Here is a 22,125-nt window from a genome sequence, read left to right on the forward strand (position 1 = left end):
CAACAGGTGAGGCCCTTGACAAACAACAGTGTTACCAGAAACTGAATCTGTATAGGGGAAACTGCCTAAGAAAGCCAGATCTGTGCCCATGATCAGCAACACCCTGCTGTAGGACCTGTCTACTGGTACCACTTACAGCTGTCAGGAACCCGCCCAGAGAGACACTGGACCAGGTTGCAAGTAGTGGCATACTTCAAAACTGATTTCCAGTCTAGTTATTTCTGAGGATTGGTGACTTGTCCTAGGAGTAAATAAGGCCAAGGGAGATTGAAATAATATGTGCAGAGGGACTTGCAGAGAGACAAAGCTGCTTTCTTCATTCTGACTGAAAAAAATAGCTCTTTAGGCAAAAGAAAAACTCTGCTCAGAGCAGACAGTGAACTATAAAATACAGTGCAAACATTCCTAAAAAAATTATTCTATTCCTGTAAGCCTTGGTAGCTATTTCCAAGGATCTTAAATAGAAGGAACCAGTCAGGGGTGGGGTGAGGGTGGGGACTTATTTGTATAAATAATATATCTTGATATATTTGTTAAGTATTAGACCAGTATTAAAGCAGAGATCCTCAAAATACTCATGAAAGGTATGGCTGTTACCTTTGTAATTTTACAGATGGAACTTTAATCTCGGAGTTATGAAGCTAAAAAGGTAGCAAGTAGAAACGAAACATTCATCTCCTAAATTCTCCTTCCTGTGAATAGATCTAAAGCAAAAACAGGAATCAGCCTGATCTAAACTATGTAAGAATTCAGTGTTAGCACAGCTTAGAAGACTTTAATTTATTACTTTCATTATACTTGTATGCAATGCAACATACATAGAACATACTTTGTATATAAGAAAAAATTCATGTGTTACCTTCACCTGCAGTTACAGTAAATACCAGGGAGAAAGCAAAGGAGAAAAATTTGAATTGGGTAAATTATCTAAATTCACAAGTTAGTAAGCATACATACAGCTCTTGCAGCAAGCTGACAAAACATTATTCTGCAGCAAGGTTTCCCATCACCAACTGAATGCAATCACTAAAACTATATATGAAAGAAGGGCTAATCCTACAGTCCATAAAAATTCCTTTTGCTTTGAACAGTATTTTGCTCCTGGATTTGAGGCATGAGAACCGAGTGCTCTTTTCCCATGAACTGTAAGGGGAAAATGCTCCTGACACCATTAGCTTGCTTTGCCATAGCAAAGATAAACTCTCCTACATCAAATGAAAGATGTTACATTCCACAAGGTCTTTCAGAATTGCATAGATAGATCACTCAGAACACAATGCCTGTATTAACTGTCTTCTTGTTCATTTTTTTTTTTTGCTTCAAAAAAGACGTTTTGGCCCTCTACTTGAAAATACAGGTGGGAGATAGAGGGTGGGAGAGGAAGTCTTAATGAATACATGCTCAAGGAAACATTCAGTGATTACATTGCGGGATTCGCATTAATATCAGTGGGGGTTGTTTAGGGATTTAGCTATACAATGCCTTAAAAACAAGCATCACAGGTAGGAGGACATAACTGCTTTGAATTTGTCTGTACCCCTACGTCTTCAGCCAGGGAGGTTAATAAAAGGTTTAAAGAGAAGCAGTGGCAGAATACCAGTTCTGATATGATGGCAATGCTGCCTGTCCTGCTGGGCTCTCAAGCCTATTTGACATGTCACTTCTTGCCATCACTGCACAGCTGGGCAAAATGCAGGCATAGAATTATGTGCACTGTGCACTTAAGCATCAGCCTGCCCAGAACGTTCAAGTGAGCAAAACCACTACAGAACTGAACATGTTTGGCTTTAGTTCCATTTTCCACCAATAAAAACATTCAGATTTCTCTGACTTCTTAGGAAAAAATAGATGAAGAACCTCACAAAAGTTCAGAAAATTCAGGAACAAGTTCATGTTACTTCTATCCTTTTCAACGCCTTATGATTTACCTTTTAGTTAGGATTTTGATGAAAGCCTTAAGTAACAGGGGGTTTGTACCAAAAAATCTATTTCTGCTCTTATCTAAAGCACTAGACTACAATTTAGTATAAAAAAAATTAATCAAAAAGGAGCAATCTTCAATATATTATGTGACCTGTAAGAAATATTTAGCATTAATCATTCTGGAGGTAGCTAGAAAAGGAAAGGAACAGGAAAAAAATCTGTAAGGCAATGAGGATGCAGTCAACATCATACTTTGAATGCTCAGGAAGACAGGCAACAAGAAGAACTCGACAAAATTTATTAGAAGGAATTCTGTGGTGGTAAGATTTTGGTAAATTTTTTTGTTGAGAAATAAAAGTTTCTTCAGGCAAGACAGCATCCTACCTGCCTTGCAGTGTTGGGGAAACATAGAATTTCATTCCTTTATAAACCTGCTCACAAAATATGAAAAGTACTGTCCTGAGGAAGCAATATGGTGGCTAGCACTAAGGTAAGAGAAGCACAGTCGTGCCATCATTTTGTCGGTCCCCAAACGCTGGTACACTGCATATCTACATCTTCTGTTCTAACTACTTCACCTAAGTACTAACACATCTGGAGTACCCACTCTGCTACAAAACAGGCCTTCAGACCTGAAATTCATGTAGACAATATGACCACATAAAGAACTCTTGAACAAAGACCAAATGAAAAAGATGCATGTGAGATGTGTAAACGGACTGTGGAGATGAAACACATCATTACAAGTTAAAGTCAGAGCATTAATGTGTGCTGTGTTGCTATGCAATGTCTGAGTGTATGGCTTGCTGCAGTATGTAAACCTCTTTATATGAACTTCAGTGCATCAAGGGATTGACATAGACATTGATTATGCTGCATGCTATCCGTCCCACATGTTGACACAGCAGTACTTATTTTTTTCTTTTCTTTTTTTTTTAAAAAAAAACCCTTACAGGAGGCAGGCATTACATTTTTTCATTTTTTTCAGCATAATCACTCAAGAAAGTGATCATCAGGTGCAAGAGTCTTGCCCTGTTTGGCAGAACAATGATTATAAGTGTTCCATGGTCAGAGGATTTAGCTCATTTCCCACATCTACACAAGTCTTCCATACATATTTTGTTACAATATAAAGATGATGAGCAACACAGTATATAATTTCTTTCCATAAATGTAACATGCAGATTTGTATGTTCTCCCTCTTGCAATGGAAGGAAATAAATTCTCACCGGCTCTGATCCACCTCGCTTTCTGTTTCCTTCTTTTCTATTTTCACCATGCTTTTCAGAGGCTGCAGAGGTCTGATTCTGCCCCTAAAACTTGGGATGACATAAACCAGTTTTCCCTAACCATGAGTGAGAAGATTTCACCCTGCCTGATCCAACTATTCTATACGCCAACCTGCATTAACCCAAACAATACATCCCCACAGGCTTTGAGAAGCTGTGTTAGTAGGGTTAGATAAGGAGCACTAATAGTACTGTTGATTTCAGGTGTTCTGTCCCCTACAGGTCCTGCAATCATTTATATAAAGACACTTTCCAACTAATAACCAATGCTAAAACCACAGAGGAGTACAGGATTTATGCATTGTGAACTTTTCTGTGTGGCAGTAAACCAAAACGAATCATTTCCATGACTGTATCTGATCTTGCCAATCATTTGCATGATGCAAAATATATTGTTCTGCAACTAACCTGCTATGTATTTCCAAGTAAAAATATCAAGAATGATAATATTTATACACATCAACAAGAAACACACTTGTTTATGTGCAAAGGAAAGATTAAAGTCTGACTGAAAAACCTCCAATGGGTATTGCTGTCGGGTAAAGGTACATGTTTTCCCATGTGCACATTATGCATGGACACTGAGTCAGTAAATGAAAGAATAGTTACAGAAGCACATGTATAAAAAATGTTTAAACATAATTTGTCCCATATGTGCTATTCTAAATGCAAATTTTTTTTTTCCAAAGATTTTTTTCTCCTCCCCTCAAATCCTGAAACTTGAAGTAATAACTATTTATTTACAGAAAACACTCCAGCTATTTTTTGTTTTCTCCTTTCCTGCTATACGCTCCACTCAATGTACCAGAAATTCATTTTCCACAAAAAATATTGTTGAAGGTGCATAAAGAAGAAAGACAATGCTGCATATACCTTTTAATACTTAGCACTAGCCACTGTCTACACTTCGAATGCAGGTGTGGCTGCCTAAAACCAGTCAAGATAGTTCTTTTACATGATACATTTTTGCCATTTGCAGGAAACCAGAGCAACTCAACATGATAAATGCAAATAAAGCGATGGACAGCAGTCAAATCTTGCAAAACCTTGACAGAAAAAAAGTGAACATGTTCCCTTAATTATTGTCAGATGACATGTATGACATATATGTCATCTGTTGTCTTATGTGTATCTCTCAGAGGAAATGCTTTGCAGCCTTTTGGTGTGGAAATTTACATAGCCCAGCTTCAAAACACTGTACGTCTCACATGGCCACAAACCATGTCCTCTCAAGTGTCACATCCCATTGCCCCGACACTGTTTGGAAAGCTACGCCCTGCTGTTCGTGAACATCCAACAAGGGATTACTTCATCCTTGTTTTCTCCTGCTGAAAAGTCAAGGCTGACTTCAAAACTGAAACAGTCAGTCTCTTGTCACCGAAAATTTGATCAGGTGTTCCTCCATTGCAGCAGTTCGGATTACGTTTCTAACAAATACCACAAGCAGCAAAATGCTTTTTGCTATTAAATCCCTTACATAAGTGTTGACAGTAACTCAAACCAGCTGAGGCAAAGTGCAAGATACATGGATAGTGTTGCTTTTCTTGTTGTTAAATTTTTATTGTGCTGTTGATAAATGATGATACCCACTGGAACATGATTCTTTATTATTTTTTGGACTCTGAATAGCATCACAGTTTCAAGTGCTACATTAACTTCTGGGAGATTTCATTATAACACCCTAGCAAAAGAGGAAACATGATGAGAAGCTGTAACACTTCTGACGTGGTCAGTCTAATAGGGAGCCAGAAATGCTTTCATTTAAAATGAAAATGAAAGGAAAAAAAACCAAACCCTTAGCCTAGAACCATCTTGTGCTGCAATAATAATTGCCTTTATCCACCATGCTACTCATGTCAGCCATGGTGTACAATAAATGTTCCAGTAAAGTACTGAATGAGCCATATTGTCTGGAAATGGTTGTACCTGCCAGTCATGGTATTAGGGAATTAATAAAGATGCATATCCAACAGTTTAGTAAGATTACTCCAAAGAGAGGGATTGTTTTGTCCCAAGTCTCTTTGTGCACTTTTGAGACAGAGCAAATGAACAATCCTTCCTTCCTCTTCCCTGTCCCCTGCCACTACCAAAAAAACCCATTTGACTTACAAGCATGCAGAGGTTACTACTACACAGCCATAAATACAGATAGATGAGTGAAAATAAGTGCACATATCTGGTAATCAAATCCCCTGGACAGAGCCAAAAAAGAGAAAAAGGTTGATAGGAAGAGAAGCACCCATCCAGGAAAGCAAGGCTCAGCAAGAAAGGAAAGGCAATACAGCTCTCTGACTCTGTGCCGATGGAGCTTATGGGCATGAGGTTCCGTCTGTTCCAGTGAGGGAAAGGATCTACAAGAAAAAGGGAGAAGGCGGCATGAAGGAAAGCTGAATGGAATTCAGTCTTCCAGAGAATGGAGGGAAAAGATTGAAATTGTCAGGCAAAGGAAATGCACAACTTGTTTTATCCTTGTGAGCCCCATTCTCCACATCTATCTATAACAGACTTTTCAGACAAAGTTCCTGCTTGAGAAAGTTTAACGATCAACTGTATGTTTATATAGGACCATGCACACAACAAAGACCTAGGCCTTGATATTGCAGAAATATTTTTAAAAAAAAATCAATACAAAAAATCAGTAATAGGAAGGAGGTAGAATCAAATCCCTGAAAATAGGAAGAAATGGAAATGGTTAAACTACAACCCACTAAGCTGGACTTACTTTCAGTTAAGTGCATCATAATTGATGTTTATACCACTGCTGCTAGATCAGTTTAAAGATTGCAGCACAATTTTGAATTCAGGCCAAATTTACCTGACAAAAGTAATATCAAATACTCCTGCAAAGTGTATTATAAGGGAATCAACACCATCATCAAAGGTTTATACAAAGGGAGAGAATCAATCTATGAGTAATACTGCAGAAAGAATTAAAGGAAAAATCATGTTTTTCTCCAGGTGGAGAGTTACACATACCTCAGAATTTTTATTTTTTGCAGTTCATTGTTTTATGAACAATAAACAATTTATGAGCAATACAGATAAATTAAAAAATAAATAAAAAAATATCCTAAGTTCATCTCCAAATAATATCTGTCACTGTGTCATCAAAATTTTGGAGTTGGGTTATCATTTTCAGAGGCCTAGAATGCTCTGAATACCTGGAATGCTAAAAATTACTGTTTGGGCTTCACACCTATGTATTTATTAGGATTGAACACAAAGCTTGGACACATGAGCTCTCATTTGTTCCCACACTTCCCTCTTCCTTTCATCTCATCATTCATTCTGTACTGGAAAAGGCTTAATAGATTTCCTTTTCCATAACCCAACAAATCCATGTTCTGAAAATGTTCTGGTTTTATCCGAAGCAGATTCCAAATGGACCAGCCGATTTCAGCAAATCCTATATGTTTTTGGAAAAACAAACAAACAAACAAAAGACAACAACCACCTAAAAAAAAAAACCTAACCAGAAAAACCAACTGGAAAGCCAAGTACACATCATATGGACATGGATAACCCAACCCTAGCTGATATTTTACATTGCTGTCATACTCTTCATATATTGTTCTTTCTTACTTCTTTTTATGTACCATTTTCTTTCTCTTTCTTTCTTAAAATACTTTCTAAAAAGAACTATAAAAACAGCCTGTTACAGTCCTCAGATACTAATGTCCTTCTATGAAGAGTTCCTGCTTCATTTCTTCATTCTCTTTGGTGCTGTTATTCAGCTTCAAGTCAGATTCCAATATAAGCCTACTTAATAACTTTTAGTTTTCTGTTCTTGTGGGGTTTTTTTTGTTTGTTTTGGTTTTGGGTTGGGTTTTTTTTTTTGTAACCACGCATCGTTCATGGCAGAATATTTTAAGAACTACAGTGCAACTTCCCCCCTCATAAGGCTGCCATCCAACAGCATATTCCTACAAGAGCATCCTCCCTACCGATGATCATCTTTTCCATCTTTGGGTAAGAACATACCTATGTTATCGACACAGTCCCACACACCATACTGGACAGGCAGTAAGTACAGCAACTGAGCATGTTAAAAGCTGCTCTGAGGTGTGCTCTAGGGCAAATACTTCTAAAATTGTGAAACCTCTAACATATTAGGCTTCGTTTTAAGACAACTGAGCAATGATTGGTGGACATCTCAGTATTCTCTCCTTAGTGCTCAAATGGTAATAACATATTTTAGAAAATTAAATGGACAACCTTATGCCAGAGATATGAAATACATATGTTACTATCAATTAATTAAAAGTCTGACACCAGTTCATCTTCCCTAACACAAGCCTGTTCAATACCAGAGACTGAAAATTTCAGAATTATTCTATTTTTGCCATTTTCAAATGTTGACCACACTTCTGTATCTTATTTTAAAACAACTATATCATAGAAAATAGAGTAGGATTTCCCCCCAGCTTCCTTCTCCTGTGATCCTGTTGTGGTACATCTCTGATCATAAAGCAGTAGCAAAAGATAAGTGACATTTCTGTACACCCTTGAGCATCTGCATTTCATAAGAGCTAGGAAGTACTTGTCCTCCTTGCTAGCATTTTTACAAGGCTTGTAGTACTTAACTATAGTTGATGGAAAACTTCTTTTGGTGTGGGTGTGAAATGCTTATATAATAAATTAAATTTATATTTGTAACAAAACTCCGCTGATCATCGGTCTGATTCATGGAAAAGGTGTTTCCTATTCCTTTACCTAATAGTCATTACAGTTGTAAGACAAACATTGGTCTGTTTCTTGAGAGCTGCTAAGTTTGCCTTTGAGATAACAGTGCGCAGATCAAACTATATAAAATTAAATATATTTATGTTTTGTGTACAAAATACATGTTGTGGTCTACTTTAATTTTTGGGGGGGAAAAATTGCAGACCTAGATCTGTTGCTTTAGTTCAATCATGCAGGACACTTGCTATGTATTTGGAGATAACTATGAGGGTTAGCATAGTCTGAGCTCTGAAATTGTGAAGATGAAGTTTACCTTGTCAGAGAGCTCTTTGCCTCTTTTTAACCACAGGGAACAGCAAAGAAGTTTCAGCTATTGCTTGACCGAATATAGGTTTGAGACAAGACATCTGCAAAAATCCTTTAACCTCCTTCTCCACCCCCATCTGCATGAATCATTCACGGAGAAGTAGAATAAACAGTTGAAAAGACGCTGCTTCCAACCAACAAAGCAATATTCAGAGGTATTTTCAGGAGACTTGTCTCTTATGTCTGTATAACTGATCCAAACAACTTTAAGATACCTTTCATACCTAAACATTCAGATACAAACCTTCCACAGTATCAACAGCATCTTCTTCATTCCTATTCCTAGTACAACCTGATGGAAGAGATATCTGTATCATCTCCAGTCCAATACCTGCTGTTGGTCTTGGAATAATTGTCCCCTGTACCAAAACACAAGGCAGCAAGAACCATATCTGTGTCTGCCTTCTTTCTTGTCACTGTTTGTTTGTTTTAAAGTATAGTAGACTAGTCAAATCCAAAAAACAAAGCTTTTTAACAGTAGGTTTTAACCAACTTATTGTAACTGACTGATTATCCAGAAAAGGGTAATACTAATTTCCAATTATGTGAAACTTTTGTAATGAATCTGTATTATTTTATATGAATAACCCAGGTAAGTTCAAAGACATCAGCCTCTTTAAGTGGCATAATATTAAGAAAAAGAACTAGCATAAAGAAAATCAGGTTTGAGTAATAAAAGGCTGTCTTTATAAAAGAAAACCATATACAACTTTTTTACCATAAGAAATTTTAGAAGTTGGATTTTCTTTCATTTGAAATCCTGATCACAGTGCTCCAAAGAAAAACATACACATACAGAGTTACAAATTAAATAAGTTTAATATCCAGCTGTATAAGTCATTCATCAGAGGCCCCCAGATACTGGGTGTTCCTAGTTTGAAATTAAATTATCTGTAACAAGTGAAACTTTACAAAAGCTCAAATAAAAAACTACAGAGGGTGCCAATACATAGATGGTATGCAAGTTGCTTCACAGAATATGACCCAAAATGCTCTCTCTCCTCCTCATCGATGTTTTACTGGAAGAGGAGATGGTGCTTTTACCACATAACAATGACATTCAAATAGGTTACAAAAGTAGGATAACTTTTGCCCCAGTGACAGACCCATGATACACACCAGTGCAGGCTGCAGGGAGGGAAAGCAAAGAGGATTGTTAGTGGGTTTTTTGCCTTTCTCTAAGAATTATGGAGCAGGCAAGGCATCTATTTAACAAGACTACTTTGCTTTGTATCAAATCTGAAAAGCAGAGCCAAGGAACACTAATCCATCTGATTATAGATATCGGACAGCCAAATGGTCACTTGAATGAAATAAAATCAGATTTTGTGGCCTGTACCTGCTATGGTTGCCATCTTTGCATTGAATATTAACAAGGACAGACAGCTGCACGTTGGAAATTAAGAACTGGATTTCATAAATGAGCAAAACACTTTCCCATACACCACATGTTGAAAACATGCTTAAACTCTCTTTACTGAAATAAAACTTCAAAATTATCACAAAGCTTTGCTGATTTGTGAAAGAGTGAATAGTGCTGAGGTTTGCTGTAGTCAAAACTTAGATGAAGAGAACTATGTTACACATTGTTAGAAATTTTTCTAGTAGCAATGCCTTAAAATACCTCTTGTATTTCCCTAAAACAAATACAAATGAGCACAAGCAAGCTAGCTTTCTTTGAAAGAATAAAAAAATTAAAAGGAAATAGATGACCACTTAAATTTCCCAGTACAGCATCCAGAACAGCATGGAGATTTGTGGGTTGTTCTTTTTATTTTGTCTTTTTCTTAAACACTGGGGGGAAAAGACACCCTGCTCAAACTAATGTAACTTCAAAAGCCAAGCTGTGATTCTTCTCTCCTGTGGCCATGGGACACAAATGAATGTAGATTACCTTTTGATTTCTATATTGCACTCTGTTCCATAAATCGCCAGTAAACATACTTTGAGATAAAGTAAAATGGCACACTTTGAATAAGCTTGGGTAATAATCTGTCAAAGTTCAATAAACAAATTAACTTCAATAAACATAGGTGGAGGCACTTGGATTGAGAACAAAGATACATCTATCATCAGTTGAAAGCTAGCATTTAAATTTGAGACAGACGTTCCTGATCAGAAGAGCAGATAAAAAGCAACAAATACAAAATACTCTCCTTTTGTTTGAACAACATTACTTCTGTAGTTCATCTCCTTCTTAAGTTAAAGCCACATGGACAAGAAACCATCCATGATAAAGGTCTTTTCTTGGCTGAAATCAACATCAACCACCATTTTTTGGTGTCTGCTGTTTCAGCACCAGCCTCTGTATGAAGAACAGACAGATGCTGATATGACCAAGCATTGGTCAGTCAAAAAGGGAGGTACTACAGAAATAGGAGAAAGCTGACTTATTTAAAGTACGGGTAATTTTTTTTATTCACCATGTTCAGTATCGCTCATGAGGAACCTGAACAATCTATCCCCCAATCTTTTACATCAAGACCAAAATATAGATATAATAAAATATTTGTGAAGTTATTTATACTCCCTACTAACCCAGTTCAGACTGAGGACAGTGACGAATACATCTGGCCACTCCTCCTGCCAAAATTAGTTTTACAGCTGGCAGTTCTAAAAGGCCATGTCATTATATCAGTTAGTCAGCTGAGCTATAAAATCTATCAGGTTGTGAACTCAGACTCCAGAAGATGACAACTGAGCCAGACTATAAATTTCTTATGCTTAGATAATTTTGATTATTTATTTTTCAAATGTGCTGAGAAGATATTCTTGTATAAATCATAGTTCATTTAAAAGAACATATAAACTCTCATCAAGTCAAGCATTTTTGATTGAGTGGTTTGAGACCGATATTGTAAACTTGAAGACCCCAGGACAGCTGCAAGTGTTTGCAGAATATAATTATAATACGATTTCACATTCTGATTTACCATCAATGTCTTATAAGTTAGTTTAAACATTAACTCAGTAACAGAAAATCATCCTGACTGATAAAGTCATCCACTGATCTCCACCAGACAAGAGGGCCAGAGAATGATTGTTTGCTCAGCCACCCCTCTGCCCAGATGGGACGATATAATGCAGAGCTTGCTTTCAGGTCACGGTGGTTTTGTGGAAGGGTTTACCCCTAACTCTGCACTATTTCATATCCCACACCAGGCTCTGAGTTTTGAAGAATCTCTCTGCAGAAGACTACATAGATAGTTTGCAAACCCAGACAAAGAAAAATCTCCAAAAAACAACTTCATTCTTTATAACGTATTTTTAAAGCTCACTACTGTTCATCTTAGTGTATAAATACAACAATAAACCTATTAGCAATAGGCAGGACTGACAGCCTCCAGCCATCCAGACGCCACTTTCCTAAGGACCATGGGGTGACTGACTAGGCAGAAATCTTTTGCAACCCACAAAACCATAGAAAGTTGTCACACTGGAAAGCAAGACTGGAGAATAAGGTCTCTCCTGCAAGGACACAATGGCTTGCTATGACAAGTCTCTGAGGCATGGTTAAGTGCTGGCTTCCTGAGCTTCACAGAGATCTCCCTCTCATTCAGACTGCAGGCTTCCTGCCTGCTTAGCCCTGCACTCCAGAACTTTCCTCCAGTGAAGCACGCTCAGGCACTGCCAGCACAGCAGTCATTACCCCCTTTCCAGGCCGGCACCTCACCTAATGGGCAGGAGCCATGCCCTCCTCCCTGCTGCTCAGGTGCACCTTTTTTTAAGAAGCATAGCATAGAATATATGTGCATTTAATTTTGAGCAAATAGAACAGTTATATCATCCATCATGATTTGAAGAACAGTTCCCAAAGAAAAGGCTCATTATCAAACTGGAGGGGTGTATCATGCAAGGTCTTGGCAAAAATCTTGTAAATTTTAAATATTTTCATTAATAACTTGGATAGCAAATAAGTTATGACACTTATGGCTATCACTGAGCTGGGAGGGGTTGAAGTCGCCCTTGAGAGCAGGATTAGATTTTGTATTCATTTCAGAAATTGGAGCGATGTTATAATTCCAACAGGATTCAAGTCTATGCAGGCAAAATTCGAATATTTCACTTCAAAAAAATGAAAAGACAACATAACGTGGGAGCTACCTGGCTAAGTAGCTGCAGTTGAAGCAGAGCTGATGTGTTATAATAGCTCAAACTGAGCAGAAGCAAAAAACATAATGCTGTTGCAAAACTGGTAAATGTCAAACTGAAAAATATTTTTAAAGTGTCATGCAAGAGACATAGGAGGTAAGCTTTCCACTCTCCTGGCAATGAGAAGACTCAGCTGGAGTACTCTATTCCATTGGGTCATTTATCCTTGGGAAAGGCAGAAAAATTGCAGAGAACCCTGAGGGAAACCTTAAGACTGACAAGATGTTTCACAAACATGATCTGGGAAAAAAGGTTAAAGGGAACTGCATTTGTTTAGTAAAAAGAAGAGAAGACTAAGCAGGAGGAAGGGCTTACAAACAGGCTTCCAATATGTAGAACTTGTTATAAAGCTGGCAACAAATAATTTCTCTTAATAACTACCAATAGACTGGATAATAACTTATTCAATTTTTTTTTTTTTTAATAAGAGGGATTTTGATTAAATATTACAAGAGAAGTTTCTCCCTCAATGTTTAGGCAAAGAGAGAGTCTGTGTTGCTGCTTTTGCTAGAAGGGGAAATTTTCAGAAAGAAAAAGGACATAGAGTAATGCTAGTATTGCAAGCTCATGTAGTTAAACACATGAAGTACGACAGCACTGGAGTCTCTTTGCAGATTTTCAAATAAAGAAATTTTTCATAAACCTGATTTTCCAGAGAAAATGGTTTCAGAAGCGTTTCGGTGAGGAATCTGCTAGAATGGAGTCTTGCATTCTCTCAGACTGCTTGCAAAAACTCTGAAATTAAAAACAAATGCCTTTTTTCCCCAACATAGAATTGGTAACTTTTTGAGAACAAAATACTGGGCTTGTTGATGTGATGGGTGTAGGGGAAGGTCAACATCAAAGAACAGCAAAGAAAAATAGTGCATCAAAAATCTTGATCTTCAGAGATCCCTTCAGTACAGTATTTATAAAACAAAAACAGCTAACAAAACACAATTATACAATAGAGTTGGGAAAAAAATCTGTCATTCTGCCAAGTAACACATGATATCCTTTTGGTAACAGGATAAATTGGTGACACATATAGTTTAATAGTTCAAGAACAACTGCATATTTCTTTTTAAAGGTACAATACAGTGGAAATTATATTACATAATGAAATTCTGTTTTCCACTTTTAAAAGGAAATCTTAATTGCTCCCAAATAACTGCATGTCCATACCTGTACATCCATGACTACCCATCTTCTCTCCTGCAAAAAGCATAAGAAAGGAAAAATAAATCAAAATTAGGGAGAAAACACATTGTAGAAGTGCTTGTTATCAAGCCCATGTTTTATAAAATAGAAATAAATAAATACAGAAATAAATGCTTTATAAAGCAGAAATAAATGCTTTTCCTCAGTATGTGATTCATTATCAAAAATACAATGTAAGTTAGGGTTGTTTTTTGTTTTTTTGTTTTTTGGGTTTTTTTAAGAATATTTGGGGGGTTTGAGATCACAGATGGAAGAGTGGTTCTTGGCATGTGGCTGTAATTCTGGCTGGAGATAGATGATGAGGAGCAAATGAACATGCTGGAAGAGGGAATGCACCTGTGCTCACCTAGGGCAAGTATTCTGCTGCTGGCACTAGTCATCACTGGCACTGCTATTAATGGTGTCCAAGGAAACTAAATTCTGGATTCTCTTTAGTATATTTCATTCTCCACTTAGGTATATTAATATTTTCTGGTAACCAATAATAATTTCCATTGTGGAAAAAGTCATGACAATTAGGATTTTTCATTTTTAAATTCCATTTTAAATAGGGGATTACATACCCTTATTGCACCCATCATGCATAGACCTAGAAAAAGCAAGAACCAGAATTTTTGACTTAGAGGCATTTAATGTAAAACAAAGCTGAGTTTTCTACTAGAACGAGGATCTCAACCATGAGGAAGGCATAGATCAAAGGATATTACATGTTCTGATAAAATTTGCTTCTCTAGCCCATGGTGGCTACAATACTGCCACTAGCTGAAAACATACATAAATTCTAAATGAACTGAAAGGCCTTTCAATCCATAAATAAATGACTAATACAATTTCCTCTAGGAGAATCAGTGACATTGAAAATAAAGAATAAGCATCTAACAGAGAGGTTTTTGGGTTGTTTCAGGTTGGGGAGGGGGAGGCTGAGGGGCTTGGTCTGTGTTTTGTTATTTTTAATTCCTGATCCTACAGTCAGTTTAAAGAATTACATGAGAGCCAAAAATTAGAGTCTCTTCCTTACACAAGATGTGCCCGTCTGTTCTGTGCTAAAATAGACTTTGAAGACTATTTTAATGATGCCACACATCTGGCAAATTTCACTTACTCTACGGGCACCAGTATAAGGCTCTCTAAAGCCAATATTAAATAGGCAAATAAATGACCTGGTAACAGGGCTCGATACAGACACTTGCAGATTTTTAATGCCCAGAATCTAGGCTTGTATTAAAATGAAATATTATAACAGCTTCATTCTGATTTCCTGGCTCCATAGACAAATCATTCTAAACTTCCCTGAGCACAAAGGATTTAGAGAGGGGGTTGTTGCTGTTGGGGGGAAGATTTTTGTTTTCTTGTGGTTTGTTTGGGGCTTTTCCTTCAAAAAATCTCCATAAATTAATTTTGTTTCAATTTTTCCAAACAAGTTTACAATCTAAACACAGACAGATCTGGTAAACTACAGCAAATCAAACCACCATCCAAACAACAGCTCTGTAAAATACCTTCAAATAATGCCAGTTAAATTAAAACAATTCAATTTTAATAATCCACAGAAATTACTAGTGAAAAAAAAAATCCATTTCTTGATTTAAAAGATGCCACCATTATGATTTGGTTAATCTGATAGTGTCTTTGTAAGCTGTTCACGTAAGACCTCTGGTTAAAAGGCAGCCAGTGATGGATGAAACAGGTCTAATTACATATCTCTTTGTAGGTTTGTCAAATGCATAAATATTATACAAAGAGAATGGCTGTGTAATAAATTATAGTAAATTACTATAATAAAAAAGTTTACTTTTGTTTTAGATAATCAGCAAATTAATTGTGTTTGTTGCCAATTTAAAATGTATAATTAGTACTACATCTGTGTCATTTAAATCAGCTAAGCAATTCTCATTGTGTCATTACTGGAGGAATTTGAAGTGTACTTAATGTATTAATGATCCACAATGGGGAAGAATTCTCATTAGCAGAAACTTTTGCATAGTCAATAACCAAGAAAATTACTAAATAAATAAATGACTTCTTCACCAACCTATGAATTCCATGTAGGCAAATAAATACTTGGTATAAGGGTAAGTGTCTCAACAAAGTAAATGAGATATACATCAAGGGCAGATGTTTGCAAAAGCCATACTAATCTTTTTGAACAGTTAATGGAAAATTTGAAAATAAATAGAGAATGCTAACACTTTAAAAATTATACACTAGGCAGATTCCAATGGGTTTACCCATCCTTGCTACCAAATGACTCATGCATTCCAGTCAGGTTGAAAACTATACAAATAACCAAAATACCAAGGCACTCAAGCCATTCACAATATTCTGCTTATGAGAAAGAGGAAAGAGCAGGCTGTAAAACACATAAATGCAATACTCCAGCATACTGAACCTTACCAGCAAATCTTAGCAGGCATATGGCAGGGACAAGACTGCTCACTAAGGGATGCAAGACCATAGACTACCTTACACTTGGTCAGCACCACTTTCTTGCTCCCATGCAAAATAGGCAAATTCATACAACTGGTAATGAGTACTTGCTTTCACCTGGTCTGCAAGGACAGCTCAGAAGATGGACCATATTGCCAGCTAAAGACCTGCGATGGTTCAAAACTCATTTGCATATGGGCCTCATTATCATCAATATGCCTTCAACGTCTGCTGTAGAAGAAATCAAAGCATTGAAGAAATTAATCAGATTTCCAACTGTTTTTAACTACTACACTGCTAACCTGGTCCCAAGTGCCTTTCTGTTTCAGTTATTCAAAGTGCTTTTGGGGAGGCTAACATGCAGGAATAAATGGGGAAAAGTGCAACCAAATGGAGATGATAATTTCTGTACCTCTCCAAGACAAGATCCATGTTCATTTGGATTTGCAACATTTGCACTCAAACCAGCTGGAAGACTAAGATCTATTAGGAAGATCTAGAACTTTATCAATCTGCTTTTCACATAGCATACCGATCATTTCTGAAAAACAACCTTCCAGCCAAATTGGAAAATATTAAGTAGAATTTCTGGCTATGAGCAATCACTGCCCTGATATTTAAATACATGTATCTTCAGCAAGCCAAAAGAATAATTTCAATAAAACTGACTTGTCTAGCCAGCCAAAAATCTAAGAGTTTGGCTTCTTAAAACTGGAAAAAAATAAGTTAAGTTTAATCTCATTGAAAATAAACCTAAAAAAAAAAAAAGATTTTATTTTCAAAATGTCTAAAACTAGTTAGAACATAGCAGAGCTGGAAACAAAGACTATATGCATGCAAATTAAAAAAAAAGAAAGAAAGAAAAAACACTGCATTTAACTACTAATCATTTTAATTTAGTAAAGGTGAGGAGTGTGATAGTTGTCTGTACTAGCCTTTTTCTCTCAAATTATTCTTGGCAAATATTAAAGATTTTCCTTTTCTTCACAGATTAGTATGGATTCATTCAGGGCACAGAAATGAACAAGGAAAATTGAATTATTGTACACATATGAAAAGGCAACTTACTCTACTGTGTGTCTAAAACCCCTACAAATTATGCCCTTAATTCTCTAATTCACTTAATAAGAAAATCCAGAGATAAAAGCAAACGTCTGTGGAACCGATTGCATCATCATAGCCTATAAATATGTCACAAGAATAAAACTAGAATCAGTCTATTCTTTCAAGCTAGAAAGAGAACTGAAATACTCTTCTGCTTCCCTCAAAAACTGAGGGAAGAAATTTCCAGAGACACTGGAGCAGGTTTTTCACCTCATGCCCATTGCAATGCCCAGGCACCAAGTTATCAGGGATGTTCCAGCTGAGGTTAGGGACCGGAGGGTAAACACTAATGTCACTGCAGAAGGATCAAAGCAGAGCAAGAAGAATCAGGCATCCTATGCGAAAGAAGCCAGGATCAGCTCTGGAGGAATCTGAGGGCTGCGTGGCTGGTTTGTTTGAAACACTGTTGCATATGTGTATACTGTAAGTTGATTTCTATGTTAAATAAAAGGAATAAAACTGGAAGCAATTTTGAAGTCCTTTTCAGTTCTACTATATACCGAAAACTTATCTTTCAAGCTACCCTTGAGATATTAAATTATAAATAATAAAAACAAATGCTAACAATACAAAGCCCATGTTTTAAAAAAGTCCACACTTTCCCCCGGAGTAGCATGCAATTCCTATAAGGAATCAAGTGTAATGCTTTTCTCAAGGGCCTTTTGAGTGGATTATTTATTGCTGTTTCCTGTTCAAGTTTTTATGGGCAGGTCAAGTGCCAGAGTGTTTCTCTGCTCTGTCTGCCAAGAATGATAAAGGCTAGACTACAGTTTGACAACAGGACCGTATCTAATTATAAAAGCAAGCAGTGCATGGATTGCAGAGGGGTCTCCCCACCAACCCACTCACCTTGATCTTACTAATTTAACAGGCAACATCTTCATGAAACAGTTTACAGCAGGATTGACAGTAAGGTTTATTTATAAGGGATTCTTTTAAAATTTATTGGTTTTAATTTTCTTTTTCGTTTCTTTTTCAAAAAGTAAATAAATAAAAAAGAATGTATTCTTGCATCTTCCAATTTAAGCATATAGCAGCAATGGGGACTAAAGATCTCTTTCACAGCCATGAGCTAGTTGCAGTCACGTTGCTACACTTGAATCCCCCATGCTATGCTGTCAGTGACCTCAGTGGTGACCTGAAGTAATGGTTATATATTTTTTTTTTTTTTCTTAGGAGTAACAAGTAATTCAGCTTCTGTATTCTAGGCATTAGTTCTGTGCTTCTAGTACTGAACAGAGACCAGCCATTATATCAAGGAGTATTTGTTACGTCTTACACAGTCAGATTTTCAACGCAAGTTCATTTGAACATGTACACAACATGTGTACAGCACATGGCTTACTTAAGGTGTTAATGGCAGCAGGGGTAAATTTATTTTCCTTGAGCACTGCAGTGGATTACTTGCTTTCCATAGTAATCAGCCCCACAATTTGGAGACTTTTGAAGAGCTTCTCTTACCAAATAAGAGTTTTCTGGGAAGAACATCAACTATTCCAGACAACAGTCAGTCAGTCCCAAATTGTATAATGAGAATTGTCATACATATTTACACTTGCTGTGAATACAAAGAAATGAGAAAAGAATAAAAATTAAACAGAAGCCAGAGCAAAATTTGAGGCCCCAAGTTTTGTTAACATTGGGTTGTTTTTTTTTACTTCTGGGTTTTTCATCTCTCTGTGCTTCTTTTGGAAGTTCAGAAGAAATGTAAGCTAGAAAGGTATATAGTGTAAAGCACCTAATGCTTCCAGTGGGATGAAGGCAAGTAGAGTTTCTGCAGATGTGCATGAAGATTTAATTGGAAGGCAGGTGAACATAAGTAAGGAGTATACGGAATGGGGCAACAGTAAACACAAGAGGACAGAGCTCAACATAGATTTAAGCACAACAGAATTCACTTTTTTTTCTACTCCTAAGATTTCCCACAAAAATGTACTCAGATAAACATTCAAAATTTAGGACAAACAGCTTGTATTTGTTGTCTAAACCATGATCTGAGAATAGTCATCAACACTATGTTCTTGTTATCAAAATGATTACACTTACTTATAACTTCTCAGTTATTAAATATTTGATGTATTAAATGAAATAAATTTGAAAGCAGGCTGCACATAAGAAAAGACTAATGTTTCATGTATTCACTGCATTATTTCAGAAACACAGAAAAACCTGTCTTTAAAAATACTTCAGTGGATGCTATTTGGATATCACAGGTCAAAAAGGTGAGCACTTTGTGGATCTGAAATGTAACAGGTCATGTTCCAAATTACAGATAAGAGATCTGGGGAAAAAAAAAAAAAAAGAACAGGATTGGAGCTGAGCCTGTTCCCCTGATGCTCTATGCCATTTTCAATTTAAATTTCAAACACCTAACTACTACTGCTAAGAATGTAAAGTTTCTTAACTCTCTGCAAAGGAATCAGAAAAAGTGAAGTAAGCCTGCAATACATATTCAATAAAAATCAAGTATAAATGAGATCTCTGCATCTAAATTGAAAACCAAACAGTGCTAGTTTACTACTTGGTAATCACTACAATAACTACAGTTATTTACTACTAGCCTTTTCCTCAGGACAGTACATTCCTAAAACAATACCTAAAACACGTACTTTAAGTGTTGCAGAAGTAAGTGGGGATTTTTTGCCAGAATGAAGTAGCAGTCTTTTTACAAATATTTTTTTGCTTTACTTCTTCAAATATCTTCACCATTAATACTATTAACTTTACACTTTGACCAGGAAGATGTATGCTTTGACTTTATCCTTTTTACACATTCCAAACAATGAGCTAGAGTGAGCTGTTTTCTATCTGCTGACATAAAAGGACCCAAAAAAATATCCCACAACCAAAACCAACAACAAAACCAACCACCTTTCTCATTATTTTCGACAAAGTATCTATAATAGATGTAATAAGACTCAAGAATAGAAGAGAGTTTGGCCAGCAAGAGCAGTAGTTGGCAAAGCTGAAATGGGTATCCTTCCTCCTCACTGGTCTGCCGGGTGCTGCAGAGATATATACGATATCAGTTACAATAGCAAATGTTTTAGCTGGAGTATTAGAAGAGATCAAGACCTTCCAATAGCAGAAGGCATCTAGTCAGGAAAATAGACGCAAGGACTCAAGTATCAGTATCCAATTTGATACAGTACTAATAACCACCAGTGTTGCTTTGCTCAGAGCCAGCTGGGTCTGGGGCAAGACAGGATGAGTGCCATTGCACAAGACCATCTGGATGTCTGTCATTTATGGGAAAGATGAGTTAAAGCTGGGCTGGTGACAGAAAATAGCTACCAGGGGAAGCAGGGGAGTTCTGGGAGGCCTCTGCAGGAACACACTTGCTTAAGCCCAACAATAAAAGCTGGCAGAACCAGAAAGCACTTTGCAAACCTACAATGAGCGTAAATGCCAGATAGGACAGACAAGAACTAAAATGGGACTGGGTTAAAACCACCAAAGATGTCTTAGGCAGAACTCTACAAAGCCCAAGTAACCCAAGAGCCACTACACTGTCTACCAATAATACCTCTTCTCTTAAAAATGCTCTGAATAAATAAATAAAGCCTGTCATGTAGCTCTGCTACAGAATTGCTTTTTTAATGGTTGATTAGTGAAGAAAAACCTGAATTTCAAGCACCCAGACAGTTCTCTGCTCAGAAGAAGGAGCTTGATCTTAATGGGCTAAATATCCCTCGGACTGAGAGAAATACCACCCTTCTTTACCCAGTAATTGTATCTCATGACAAACACATCGGCAGACTTCTCTCAGGATCTCTGTGAAAGTAAGTTCATTGCCTAGTTGGGTGGATTTCTTAAATGATAAGAATCACCACAAGAAAAGAGACCCTCTTTTTGGCAAGAAAACCTAACCTCTTAAAATGCAAGGTGACCTTGTCATTTGTAAACTATCCTTGCCTACGATGATAAATTATAGAACATATAATGTGAGACAGTATTGCTTTACTTCATTTGCAGCCACCTCGGTCCAGAACTGCTTGATTTCACAGTATCCTTGTTTCCAATAAAAAGATGAACCATCTATGTGGATATAAAATAGTTCCTAACACAGGACAGAGAAAGCATGATATTTATTTTGTCACAATAAACAGATCCAAAAACCCAACTGAGCTACCTTATATGTCTCACTGAACTTTTTGATTCATTCCCTATAAGCATTCAAAGTAGTTTTACCCATCTAGCTATTAATGTCACCAGCGATACGAACTTTCATCACTTCCCCTTGGAAAGCATGCCATCGTCTGATAAAATCTTTATCGTCAAGATAATTTAGAACAGACATCAAGAAAAGTGGATTTTATTTCATTTTCATCTTATTGCACCTCACCCTCTCAGTTATTTATCTTCCTCCACAATGTTTTATATACTCAGAGTTGGTGACCATTATCTCCTCCTATTAGGTAACCGATTTGCATTTTGGGGTCTGAATTTTATATGCATTTTGTAGTCAGTTCCCACTGCAAGTGGAGTAAGCCATTCCATAGCTAGTCTAGGGGGCAGTAAACAACATGCTGCTATAGTTATTTTCGGAGACAGATGCTGAAGTGTCTCTGAATAGAGTGATGGCACTAGTGTGCCAGGAGTTGATGCCCACTGAAAGCTCGGTTGCAAGAGTTGAGACATACACACATCCAGAGAAGAACATCACATATTGCTGCAAAAGAGCTTTGTGTGTGCATACATATCAAGTGCTGATGTGCCCCTAATCTGTGTGCCAGTAAGAACATGGAGCCTGAGTGCCACAGTTTTGTAATTGCAGTAAGGCATGTAATATACCACAGATAACTTACTGTGTGCAGTGTGTGCGCACGAGTCCATGTGCGGGTATATTTGAGATCTTAATGCAAAGTAAGACTGAAAATAGAAACATATACTCCAATGTCAGCCACCAGTGGACTGTGCAAAATAAATGAAGTGAGCTATTCTGTGATCAGCCTTTGTATGTGGACTAACATATCCAGTG

At 36.9% G+C, this 22,125-nt stretch overlaps 1 long non-coding RNA gene across 1 annotated transcript in view; it reads right to left on the minus strand.

The window, feature by feature from the left end:
* Window positions 1-22,125, minus strand: part of LOC121083028 — a 331,847-nt gene that overhangs the window by 309,006 nt on the left and 716 nt on the right. The gene's annotated exons all lie outside the window — the stretch shown is intronic.

The sequence above is a fragment of the Falco naumanni genome, chromosome 2 (assembly GCF_017639655.2).
Source record: "Falco naumanni isolate bFalNau1 chromosome 2, bFalNau1.pat, whole genome shotgun sequence".
Classification (NCBI taxonomy): domain Eukaryota; kingdom Metazoa; phylum Chordata; class Aves; order Falconiformes; family Falconidae; genus Falco; species Falco naumanni.